Here is a 13773-nt window from a genome sequence, read left to right on the forward strand (position 1 = left end):
TTTTGATATACCAGCCAAGCTTAAAAATGTTTTCATTATATGTTGACTGACATCTCATGGACCAAATAATTTCTGTCTTGCTGATCAGCCAATGCCCTTAAGAATTTTCTTCAGGGAAAAAGTTTCAATCAAAAGCACAGCACATCTCTCATTTTTTGTTAGTTAAATATGCAGCTGAACTAAAGCAATGAATCCCGGAAATGGATTTTTTTTTTTAAACTTTTTTTTTTTTTTGGAAAATCTTGGGAAGAAAACAAAAATTTCTTTCTTGCAGACCATATAGATTTGTATTTGAACAAACTATTGTTTTTCCTTTCTCAGGAAGAAAAAAAAAGTCAGTTGGATATTTTTGTTTCTTTCCACTTTTCTGTTGGGGCTTAAGGAAAACATTCACAAGGTCCTTCTGGGAACAGCTGCTAAAATCCTGCCTGATATGGCAAATCTGTCTTGTTGAACTATATTCTAAGTCTCTGTAAATTCAGGGATGGTGATGTGATATAAAAAGCTCTCTCTCAACAATGGGAAGGCTCATGTGTAATTAACCAAACCAAACCTTTGCATTATTTCATATGATTTGCTGCTCAGGAGACTAAGCTACCAAGTGTGACAGTGGGAGGTCAGAGAAAATTCCAGCGGTTGAGACTGGTTGGTTGGACTGCTTGGATACCTTATTACAGGGCAAGGATACCCCCATGGGACTTTCTTTCCTCCTCTTGTAGTCAAATCCTGGCTAAACACTGTTACAATTTCACATCTAGCAACCAGGAATTGTTGAGCGGAAACAGATGTGCGAAACACTGTGTCTTTTATTTTTGTTTGTTTTGCTGGTGAACCAGTTTGATTTGGCTCTTTGTGATTGCTCCAGAGGGGGAATGGTCCGGTGGATTGAAGGAATGAGTAGCATGACAAAGGAGGTAGCGCCAAAGGAAACAAAGAAACTTGATTGTTATTGCCGGACCTGGAAAAATGTGAGGCAAGCACCCTGGTATTCCTTTGAGAAGTGGTCGATGCTTCTGCAGTGGAAATTCTGCAGTTGCACAGCCTTGCTACAGTCTCAGAAGCCAGTCCTGCAAATGCTGGCTAAGCAGCGCACCTTTGTAACCTGAAGCACTATGTCAGTAACAATATTCTCCCAAGTACCCATTTCTTCAAGTCTAATACAAAGCCTGTCTTAAGAGAGGGTTTTGTACCTTCTGATAGGCTGGGGTATTTTAACTCAGGAATTTCAGTGTAGCTTTTGTTCCTTCAGTGTTAAGATTGGTTTGCATGTCAGATGCTCCAAGAACATTCACTACCAGTATTAACCCCAAGGGCATGTGCCACAAAACAGTGTATTGCTCAGTTTGTGTATGGATCTGTTGTAGTCTGTTGTTCAGAAGAGGGAAGACTTTTCACTCTGAAAAGAGCATTTAAACTGTGCTTTATTCTCATGTTCTGTTCAAAGGGAATTACAAAATTTGGTCTAGAAGCCTTTCTCTATAAACTGAGAGTCAGCTTACAAAGTTTCCTGGTGGAAGTTAACCTTCAGTTCCTACTAAAGAAATTGGGCAAAACTGTCTGTCTCTGATCTCCAAGAGGTCAGAAAACATCATTTATTTTGCAAAGTAATTTTAAATTCTTTGCTTTTTAAAGTATTTTCGGTTCCTTAACATTGAAAAGATACTGATATTTACTTGGAATCACAATGTATTTTGCCTTCTTACTGTCTTTTTTTTGTCTTTGAGTCTTTTGTGTGCCTCTGTTTTTCAAGATTTTCTCTGCAACCCTGAAGACCAGAATCTTGATTTTTTTATTAATAAGGAGTAAGTCAGATAATGTGGCTGGACTAGCTGGAACTTAAGGCAAAAACACAGTACTTGCCAGTATAGTTAGTTGAATCCTCTGTCTTCAAACTGTAACAACTGTGTGTTTGAGGCTCCACATCAGTCTCCTGGAATGGCCTGAGTTATCTGCTCAGTAGGCAATGTGCCTCAGAGGTTGGTTGTATAATCACAAATCAAGTGACTTTGCACAAAGCACTCCTTTTTATATATGAGGCAGACATTCCTGCTTGATTGTGGTAAAAACCAACCAAACCTAGACACATTCCCAGCATCCACTGAACAGAAAGCTGAACTGACCTTGTTACTAGTCTGTAGGGGAATTGGAGAATAGTGTCAACTTTCTCTCATTTATTTTCTTGCCAGCTGAGATAGGAATCCACTCCTCTAAGCTGAGTCTCATTCCTGTAATTCCTCTGTTATCATCCCCTGGGTACTATGTTGTTGCAGACATAGCAAGGATGGGAGGCAGAGACTTGTGGTGTTATAGAAGAAGGATTAGGCTCTTTGACCTTTTACTTCAGTCTTCCATTCCTACTACATTCTTCAGTGACAACCTCATTCATGTATCAGTCTAGAAGGAGTGGGAATGGGCCTTTCCCAGGAAGATAAGTGGGATTCCCTCCAAAATGTTCTGCAATATGTGTGTGAGAAATTTACAGACAAGTCCAGGGAATCATATATGAGATTTATTAATGTCTCCAATGCTACAGTATAGTTTTTGGAAAGCTTTTAACAGAAGTATGTAATTGTTCTACTGGATGCTATAACTATGAATAACCAAGCCTTCTGAAAATGCTTCAGTTTAAAAGAGGAAAAAAAAAAGAGAGGAATAGCAGGAAGGACATAAAGCCATAGAGATTAATGCATTTACCCCAAAATTCAGTGATCATATCGGGAGCATGTCCTGCATTCCTAGACTTCAGTTATTGCCCTCTCTGTTGAACGACACTTCCCTATGGTTCTGTGTTGAGATTGGGTCTGAAGCCACTATAATTACATGCCCCTTAAGAAATATATTGTGTTGCTAAATCAAATTGGTATGTTTGGTGGCCTAGGTTTCCAGCAAAATGCCACTGTGTTGACTAGGCAGGAAATGAGATGCCTTTGTTTGTGGCCTTTTTTTCTACCGATAGACAATAGAGCAGAACTTCATAGAACATTTCCACTGAAGTAGTACCCTCTGGGAAATAAAATTTTAAATGCGGTAAAATGATCCACTAAATTACAATAGTTTCAATAATGTTTAGTTGAAAAAACCCAAATATAAATAAAAATTGACTCTAAAAGCTGTGCCTTTCCACGCGACTCAGTTTTATTTAACAAAATTCAGTTGAAGAAATAAGAGTAAGTAGATAAGTGTTGTAGAAAAGTGCTTAGAATCTATAGAAACTAAAAACATAGATTAGGTTCCTAAAAGATGTTTTCTACCTCAATTTGAGATAAATATATGAATATGAAATATGAAATGTCAAGCATTTCCCATAGTTTTCTTTCTGTTGTAGCTCTGAGTTAGTATAGCAGTGTACCTTGATAATCCATCTGCTTCCCTGGAAATGAAGCTCCAGTGGAACACTTCATCATACAGCACTTAGAATAACAGCAAGGTTGCAACAGCTGGCTCACGTTGCAAGACTTAATGCAGAATTAATTTTTAAGCCCTGAAAGGCTTTCCTTTGAGTAAGGAAAGAAGCACTCTAACAAGGCTTGATTCTCCTTTCTTCCCTGTTTTCTATGCTGTGTCCAGAGCATCAAATATTTCCTTTTTTGCCAAAATCCATTCACAGTATTGTGCAGTAGCAAACAGCATGACATTTCCAACTAGCTACTCATGTAGAAAATGAGGCCGTCATTGGTAATCTTATTCTGCTGAAAGCAAGCAGGCTAGACAGTGATGGCAATGATGCAAACATAATGGGTCTGTCATGATGGTGGAGCCTGGGTAGTACTTCTCAAGTGACACTGGAGTAATCTTTTGAGGGTGATCCTGACAACCATGAGTCCTGGATGGTCACACCTGATCCTAGCAGAGCTTTTTCTCATGTTTGACACCTGTATGTTGAAACTAGAGCTTGCAGGCATCTTCAAGGGATTACAAAAGTCCAAAGGTAGGAGATAAAATTACGCTCAGTAGAGATAATATCGCAGCATGGGCAGCAGAATTCCTGCTGTACAAGAGGATTGACTGGGAATCTGCTGTTGGTGTTCTTTGGTGAATAGCAGGAAATGGTAGCAGTTAGCCCACACCTTCTAATGCATACATAGTTTTCAGATACACAAGCTGAGTTGGTTGTCTATGGGCCAAAAAGTATTTATTTTCCTCTTTTTATTTCCAAGAAAAGCACCATATTTCTCATATGTTGCAAGGGAAAATGTTTGGTTATCTGGAACAGGCCCAGAGAAAAGCTAACCTTTGTAGGCAGGGCACAGCTTTTATCCAGATGGACCAGTGAGAAAACCAGACAAGGCTCATTTCACCTTTTGATGGACAGTTGTCTTGTTATGTGACAAAATCAACCTGCTTAATAGGTACCACCTTAAGTCTTTCAAGGAGTCCTGAGAGATCCAAATCCCTAAATTTTCATTGGATTTTATCCTATACCTCTTTTTGCATGGAGTAGTGGGATTCTTTCAAAACACCTGCGCCCCTTTGTAGGCTAAACTTTTTTATAAATTGGTTTCTGCCATGAAATACTGACATTTAAAAGAGAAAATATAGTAAAAGTTAGGCAATGATTTTATTTTTCTTTGTCTTATTTTCAGTGATACTTTGTTCCTTCTTCTTTGCTTCCCATAGTTTATTTCTTGTACCCAGTCAGCAGACAATTCTGTTTGCTATCATAGATTTGCTTGAGAAATGTGATTGAAACTTGGGGGTGTTTTTTTTTTTAGGCCAGAGATGGCATGCAATTGTGCTCAATGTTGCAGAAAATGCCTCAAGTAATTTGTGCATGCCTTAACAGAGATAAAAGCATGAGGTGTGTGCAGAGAGTATGGCAGTATCACATGCACTGAGCTGTCACTGTAACTAAACTGGCTCAACTGGTCTACGGCAGCCTAGTGTAAATATTAGGCATTATCGATACCATCAACGCTTCCTAATCTAATGAAAATAAGAGAGTGACCATAGGGAAGCAGCCCTGTGGAAACCTGCATGCGATCTCAATGTTCCAACACAAGGAGAAAGGAAAAAAACAGTGATGCTTCCAGCGACAGTTTGTTACTGTGCCAGTCTCTGAATCCAGTGTCAGCCTTTTTTAACCCTGCAGGTACCACTAGGGATGGTGGTTACTGCCCACACAGCCATGCAAATGTTCCTCTATGGGTGAAAGGCTTTGGGGGTGTGGTGGTGAGACGGGATCTAAGCCTACTTCAGTTTAGCAAACATGGGGAAATTGCCTAAGTGCCTGAATGCTGCTCTGGTTTTCTGATGTTTGGGTGTGGTTTAGAGGGAGTGGTGCTCATTTGGGCCACATTAGCATCATGGGGACATGGTAAACAAACCCCTGCCAAGGGAACAGGTGGGGGATAGAAAGAGCTTGTTCAGTGCAAAAGACCACAAAAGTTGAGGGGATTCATAAGTTCGCTGTGGTTTTGACCTGAGAAATGCTAGACCTCTGGGGAGCTGCAGTCATCAAAGCTCTGTGTTGTAAAGTAGAGGAAGAGGGAGCATTTTCAGAGATTTCTTTGCTCCTTGTTTTAGTAAGGTCGTTTAAATGTGCATAAACTGAATTTAAAATAATTTTAAGGGGTAATTCTAGCAAAATGGGACAGTTTGATTGCAAATTTGCTTTTATCCTTTTCAGTTTGTTGCTATGAGTCAAGACATTTTTTGATTTTGATAAAGTCAAAACTTTGTTTTGGGAAACAAGTTTTTATTTGTCTGGGAAAGCTGACTTCCCGCCCAGCTGGCAACTTATATTTCCTGCCACCTCAGCCTTTTGAAAAATCTTGAGGAGTACTCAAAAAAGACATTCAGCCCACCTAATTCCGATGTCTCAGAAATTTTCTCTACAGTGCCAGCTGTGACAAATCCCGTCTGTTTTATTTTTTTATTTAATTTTTTTTAGGAAGCAGAGTCGTTCTCCAAACTGGACCTGAGCTTTTCTTTAAAATTCACATTATTTGTGAAACCAGTTGCAGACAGATGAATGTTGTTGTTTTAGGGGACTGTGTTGTGTCCTAGTTCTGTGCTTGGGAAAGGTGGTTCTGTTCCCTTTGAGAGTTAGCTATTCTTTGAGAACATTAATCAACACCAGGATTAGGGAGCTGGGGTGGGCAGCCACAGGAAATGTCTGTAGATGAGCTTTTAAATTGTAGAGAAGGGACTTCTGGGTGGGACAGAGCAGCTTATGGGACACTGGGAGAGGTGTAAGGCACTTTAGACAGAGAAGGACAAGTAAGACTCACTCAGTTCCTGTGAATTAGAATCTTCCCTTGGCACACTGAGTCTGGGGATGTCTCATTTAGTTTGCAGCCAGAAGGAACAAGCAAGTAATCCTCATTTCTGTGGTCAAGAGGCGCAGGCAGGTTCAACTTTCACTGAATCTGGGGAAGTGTAATGAAACAATGTGCCAAGACAAAGTCGGTACAGGAGCCAGACAGCTCAGGCCAGTGCAGAACCCTCCTCTTCCTTGGGTTTCCTGCTGTTGTAGAAGAGGTGGAGGAAAGACAGAGTCTGGACAGCAGACCTTCATCCACCCATCATCCTGAAGATCTCCTGGCCTGAACATTACTTGGACCACGGCCTTTAACAAACCACGTAATGGCTAGACTGGGCTTCAAGGCAGTTCTGGTCACCACCCTTTTCTGACAGCCACACTCCCTGATGGAGTCAGAAAACTGGAACAAAAGTGGCATCCACCCTAGACAGGGACACCTTCTGACCCACAGCCCAGGCAGTTTCTGGGAAAGGCAGAACTTTGCCAGTACACAGAGTCCTGGCTTGGGAGGTGTGTAGGGGTGGGGGTGGTGAAGCAAGAAGAAGCAGAGAGATTATGGTTTAAGACCTGGCTGATGTGAATGCTTTTAGTTAGCACTCCCATTCTTTATCTTGTGTTGTAGTTGAGGATAGGTGTTCTTTGTGTCTCCTTTGGAAATTGAGTTACTTTCCCTCCCATGTCCCTTCTGTTTCTAAGGAAACAGGAAGTACTTGTCAAGGCTCTAGGTTTTAGCAAGTTACTTCAGTTATAAAAGATAAACATCTACTGCCAGAGGCTGTAGGTAAATAAAACTCAGGAAATGCTGGAGTGAAAGGCTGAGCTGATCTAAACTTGTGAAACTGGAGCTAGGCTGGCTCCTGTTAGGTGACAATTTGGGTTTATCTGTTCCATCAAGGATTTTAGTGTTATATTTTGGGTTCTTCTGCCTCCTTATGCACTGTTAATTTAGTACAGTAGTCGCCTCTGATCTCCCAGGGACTTTGGTCTCCAAAATAAGGTTTACAGGTGTGGGATGAAACTGTTGTCAGGAAAAGAGAATCCACTCTACGTGCCAGTGTCAGCCACCTATAGCTTCTCACATAGCAGAATCCAGAAGCAGCACTCAGGCTTGTGTTCATTCACCAAAGAGGCAAATTCTACCCTCTCACTCTAACTGAATGCCATTTTGAGATCTGCTTGGTACAAATAAAAATTTTGATTGCATGGATGCTGTCCTGCATACTATTATACTTCATTTGTCAGAGTGTCACTCTGAGTGATGAGCATCTCTAGAGTGTTGCAACCTGTTCATTCCCAAGAATATGGCAGGGTTCTGGCAACCCTTGTTATCGTACTTGACATAAGGAGGGTATGTTTTGCAGTTAAAGAAGGATATATAGAAAGAAGATGGTGGGTCATAGGCAAGGAATGGTGGATTCACAGTGCCACATGCATCTTGTGAGGCCTTCAGCAAGAGTCACTTGAAATGGCAGGACTCTGGGCAGCAGGCTGGACCTTTTGCTCTGTGGCCTAGACAGGCTGGTACAGCAGGTAGATCCGGGCTTGAGGAGACACAGGCTGTGTCCCTGTGGGGAAGAGGCCAGCCTAAGCAACAGCATGGCTGCAGCCTGTCTGGGTGAGAGACAGCACAGCCTGTGCTGTGATAGGAGGTGCAAGGACACTGCACTGTGCTGACAGCAAGGCTACAGTCTCCTAAACTGTGTGTCTGTCTTTCCAGCTTATCTGCTGATGACCTGCTTGAAACCCCCATTCTCCACAGTAAGGTTAACATTTACCCCACCCTGAAATCCAGTACACTCTGGGAGCCCTCCAGCCCACTCCTACTTCATAAGGAGCTCTCTTTCCTTGGAAGGCCTTATTCCTTTCCAATTCACCTTTACTTCTCATCAAGCTGTCATAGTCCTTTTAAAAAAGGTATCTGCTTTCGGCAGGTGCAGAAGTCCGTGAACTGCCTTTTTCTTTTTCTCTCTGACGGTACAACATGAGTACAGCTGAATTTCCAGACTGGAATTACCGATCCTGGTTACTGTGCAGATGATCATCTCTGGCGGAGTAGCAGTGACACCCGGTGGCCGTTAAATAAATTCGGAAAATACTTCCTGCGTGAATTCCACCTTCATCTGCCTGCCTTCCCGCCCTTGATGCATTTGCAGGTATATTAAATACTGGGTGCGGTAAAATGACACTCACAAGCTCCGCAGACAAACTCCTTCAGGTCCTTCTTACCTCTCTCAACTATTGAAGACAAACTGTGAGCAACAAATTCCTTTGGTCACCTGGGAACTGTGGAATCAAGTGCTGGCTGTAGGCTTTATGAGAATAAAATGTCTCTGGGAGATAAAAGGTCAGATCTGAGCAACAGGGTGTGTGCAAAGGAAGTGACTCTCCTAAATTATGTACACAGTTCATAACCCCCAGCAAGAAGTGAAAGATTGAAATGGTGGCAATTGGTAGTAATGTGCTACAGAGCTGCCCAGGACATTTTGGCAAACCTTGAGGAAGATGGGAGTTACACTGTACTCTACACAGGCCAGCTTATCCTTGCATTAGCAGGCAAGTATTTAACCACAAATAGTCTGATCATCAGTAGGTTTTATCCCTTTCCCTTTTCAGTTTGAGAAAAATGTTATGTCTGAGCAGGAGAACATCTTTCTACAAAACTGCAGCCAAAGCTGGCAGGTTCTGTGCAGCTTCCCTAGCCTACAGCTGTTCACAGAAGTGTTGAGGCTGTCACACATCACTTGCGATGATCAACTCCAACCCCTCTGCCTAAGCAGGGTCATTTGAAACAGGTTTTCCAGGACTGTGTCCAGGGAGATTTTGAAGAGCTTCAGGAGGTAAGATTCCAAACTTCTCTGGACAACCTGTCCCAGTGGTTGAGCCACCTCATAAGAAAAATTATGCTCTTGTGTGCAGTAGAATGTAATGTGCTTTAAATTGTGTGCATTGTCTTTTGTCTTATCAGCATCACTGAACAGAGTTTTGCTCTTTCTTCTCCAGTCTCCTCATGAGGTATTTATTCATAAACCTTCTCTTCTCCAGGCTGAACAGTCCTAGTTTGTTCAGACTTCCCTCACGTGACACATGATCCACAACCCACTTCCTTAATCACCCTGTTGGCCTGTTTTTGGACTCTTTCCAGTATGTCCATGTTTGTCTTGTACTGTGTAGCCCAGAGGAGGATATACTACTCCAGCTGTGGCATCACCAGTGCTGAGTAGGGATGGAAGAATCACCTCTGTCCACACACTCAGGTGCCCAGGGTTACTCTACGTCAGATGCAGAACTTCACATTTCCCTCTGTTGAGCTTCATGATGTTCTTGCTGGCCCATTTCTCCAGTCTGTCTATGCCCTTCTGTATGACAGCGTAGCCATCTGGTGTATTATCTACTTCTCACACTTTTGTCTGTTCTGCAAACTTCATGCAGGGTCAGTCTACCTAACTGTCTAGAGCATTAATGAAGATATTAAACAGTATTGGCCCAGCAATTTTACCCTCCCAGGAGATACATGACTGGTGATCAGAATCCAGATGGACTTTGTCCGCAACCCTCTGGGCCAGCTCTTTGACCAGATTTTAATCTACTTCAGTACCCACTTATTTAACCTGGTTGGATTTTTCCTAGTTTCTCTTTTAGGGTATTATGTGAGACTGTGTCAAAAGCCAACCTAAGCCAAGATAAACAATGTTCACTGTGCTCCCCTCATCCACCAAGCTATTTGACTTGTTGGAGAAGGCTATCAAATTACTTAAACATGACTTCCATTTTGTAAGTCCACTCTGACTACTCCTGATCACCTCTTTGTCCTTCATGTGTCTAGAGATGGTTTCCATCACCTTCCAGGGACTGGTCTGGCCTGTCCTTCTCTGACTCATTCTTCTTGCCCTTCTTGAAGACAGGATTGACTTTTTTCTTTGCCAGTCCTCAGAAACTCTCCCATCTGCCCTCCAAGGACAACCAAGAGTGGTCTCTCAATGATATCTTCACCTTCCCTCCGCACTTGTGAGTGCAAGCTGTCAAGCCCCACAGATTTCTACATATCCAGTTTGTCTGTTTCCTAAAGTCTTCCCTGCTCAAATTTTCTTTCTGGTCTCAGAAATCTAGGATTCCTGAATGCTGGTCTTACCAGTAAAGGCTGAGGCAAGAGAGGCTTTGTGTACCTTGGCCTTTTCCTTTTGTGTCATGGTCTCTGCTCCATCTAGTGACAAGCCCACATTTATTTGTCTTGGTTTCATTTATATACTTTCATAAACATTTCTTGTTGCCCCTCACATCCTTGATCAAATTTGACTCCAGATAGCCTTTGGCTTTTCTATTCCCACCCCTGCATGATCATGTGGCATGTGTATCTTCTTCTTTGGTCACAATTCCTCCTGTTCCTAATCATCCTCACAGAGGAGCTTAATCAATGCTTGAGAGGAAGCTGAAAGGAATACTTTTAACACTGATGAAGCTGGTGGTATACTGAGACCTCAGCTGTTGAAACATACTATCTAAAAATATTTTGTTGCTGATCCCCAAGTTGTTTCCTGCCTCAGGCTTAAATAGTCTTTAGGGTTGGGATGACATTTTCTTATGATTTTATATTACAAGGAACAATAAATAGTTGATCACTTATTGGTGTAAAGAAGCAACAGGCAAACTTCCTCCTTTGTTCTTGTTTTCACTTGAATCTTAAGCAAAACAATATTTGTTCATCTGTGTTTCTACATAGAGCCACAGAGTTGTCAGACAGATCTTAATGCAGTTAATGTCCTGGTGGACAACAAGCTGTCCATGAGCCAGCAGCGTGCCTGTGTAGTCAAGAAGGCCAGCTGTGTCCTGGGATGCTGTAGTGGTTTGGTCCAAAATACTCATTACTGTTTACCTTCTGTGGGATAAGAATTAGGAGAAATGCAAAGCAGGCACAAAACTTGAAAGAGTATAAAGAAGTTTATTAACAGACCTAAAAGAAGAAAAAAAAAAAAATCGTACCGCACCTTCAGAACACTTCTCCTCCCCCCCGCCCTTCCTCCCTTCTCCCGCTGACAATGTAAGAAGACAACCCTTGAGATGTTCAGTCTGTTTACCACTTCCATAATAACCTTGTTCAGTCCATTTAGGAAGAGAAGTCTCTCTTGCCCATGCTATGAAAACATTATCACAACGAGACAGCCACCCGGGTTGGTTCTCTGCTCGCATGTGAGTCCCTTCCCCCGACTTGCAGCTTTTCCCACAACTGCTTTTGAGGGTCCACTCTTGAAGGTTTTTTGGGGTACAACTTTAAGGTTGAGCCGTTCAGAAACAAAAGTTTCTGAAATGCTCTGAGAGCATTTCATCTCTAAGAACAGAGGCCCTTCCTTCCCTGGGAGCAAAGGGTCTTCCTCATCTTCATCTCTAGGACTATCTCTGGGAGCATCTCTAGGAACTGAGGTTTTCTCCTTTCCCATTTGGAGCAAAAGTCCTCATCTGGTCCATCTCTCCCTGTTCAAACTTCTCATGAAATTACAGCTTCTTCAGCATCTGCCTATCTCAGCGCAGGCGCTTTTGCTCACAAGTTGAATGTTGGCCCCCACACGGGGCCCGCAGCCACCTGTCCCAGTACAGAAATGAGAGAGAGTTGGGGGGGGGTTTGTCTATTCTTAAGTGTGTATCACAGAGGCGGTCACAATTTTAAATGGCTCAAAGAATTGTCCATATTCAAACTGGCCAGCTGATAGATTCTGTCAGGTCACAGAGGAAGCTGTAAGCACCCCTTAGCAAGGACATCCCTTCTGGGACTATGCTTGCTAACCCATGACATTCTCCACCCCCTATGGGGGGTGGAGCGTTCAACTTGTACTTGTGAGCAAAAGCGCCTGCGCTGAGATAGGCAGATGCTGAAGAAGCTGTAATTTCATGAGAAGTTTGAACAGGGAGAGATGGACCAGATGAGGACTTTTGCTCCAAATGGGAAAGGAGAAAACCTCAGTTCCTAGAGATGCTCCCAGAGATAGTCCTAGAGATGAAGATGAGGAAGACCCTTTGCTCCCAGGGAAGGAAGGGCCTCTGTTCTTAGAGATGAAATGCTCTCAGAGCATTTCAGAAACTTTTGTTTCTGAACGGCTCAACCTTAAAGTTGTACCCCAAAAAACCTTCAAGAGTGGATCCTCAAAAGCAGTTGTGGGAAAAGCTGCAAGTTGGGGGAAGGGACTCACATGCGAGCAGAGAACCAACCCGGGTGGCTGTCTCGTTGTGATAATGTTTTCATAGCATGGGCAAGAGAGACTTCTCTTCCTAAATGGACTGAACAAGGTTATTATGGAAGTGGTAAACAAACTGAACATCTCAAGGGTTGTCTTCTTACATTGTCAGCGGGAGAAGGGAGGAAGGGCGGGGGGGAGGAGAAGTGTTCTGAAGGTGCGGTACGATTTTTTTTTTTTCTTCTTTTAGGTCTGTTAATAAACTTCTTTATACTCTTTCAAGTTTTGTGCCTGCTTTGCATTTCTCCTAATTCTTATCCCACAGAAGGTAAACAGTAATGAGTATTTTGGACCAAACCACTACACTAAATTGGTGTTTCTGCCCGGTTACAAACCAAACCCACTACAGATGCATTGGGAAGAACATTGCCAGCAGGTTGATGGAGGTGATCCTGCCCTTCTTCTAGGCCTTGGTGAGGCACATCTGGAGTGCTATGCCCAGTTCTGGGCTCCTCAGCATAAGACAGACATGAAGCTCCTGGAGTGGGTGGAGCTGAGGGCAACAAAGATGATTAATGGACTGGAGCATTTCTCTTATGATGGAAAGGCTGAGGGAGCTGGGCCTGTTCAGCCCCCAGAAGAGACGACTGAGAGACGATCACATCAATATATACAAGTATCTGAAGGGAGGATGCCAAGAGGATGGAACCAGGCTCTTCTGAGATGTGCTTAGCAATAGGACAAGAGACAACAGGCAGAAACTGATGCACAGGAAGTTCCCCTTGAACATGAGGAAGAAGATCCTTTCTGTGCAGGTGACCATGCGCTGGACTAGGTTTCCCAGAAAAGTTGTGGAGTCTCCCTCACTGGAGATATTCAAGAACTGTCTGAACACAATCCTGTGCAATGTGCTCTAGGATGACCCTGCTTGAACCTTGAGCAGGGAGGTTGGACCAGATGATCCATTGTGGTCCCTTCCATCCTTACCCCTCCTGTGTGGACACCAGAAGGAGGAACAGAAAGGGTTGAGATGCTGGGTTATGCTTTTGGTCAAAGGCCTTCCTGGGAGCAATTCTCAAACTGTTCTCCCAAGATCCTTTAACCGCCAGGGCAACTTCCTTTGGAATTCTTCCAAGCAGGTCCCTGAACTGTTCAAAATATGTTCTTTGGATGTCCAGGACTGTGATTCTGCTCTTTGTCTTGTTCATTCCTCTCAGGACCTTGTATGCTGCAGCTAAGAATGCCCTCTAACTCCTAACCTGTAGCTTGTTTACCCTTGTTTGGAAGTTGCAGGTTGAACAGGGCACTTTTCCACATCAGTTCATTGGCCAATTTCATCAGAAGTTG

The sequence above is a fragment of the Corvus cornix genome, chromosome Z (assembly GCF_000738735.6).
Source record: "Corvus cornix cornix isolate S_Up_H32 chromosome Z, ASM73873v5, whole genome shotgun sequence".
Taxonomy (NCBI): domain Eukaryota; kingdom Metazoa; phylum Chordata; class Aves; order Passeriformes; family Corvidae; genus Corvus; species Corvus cornix.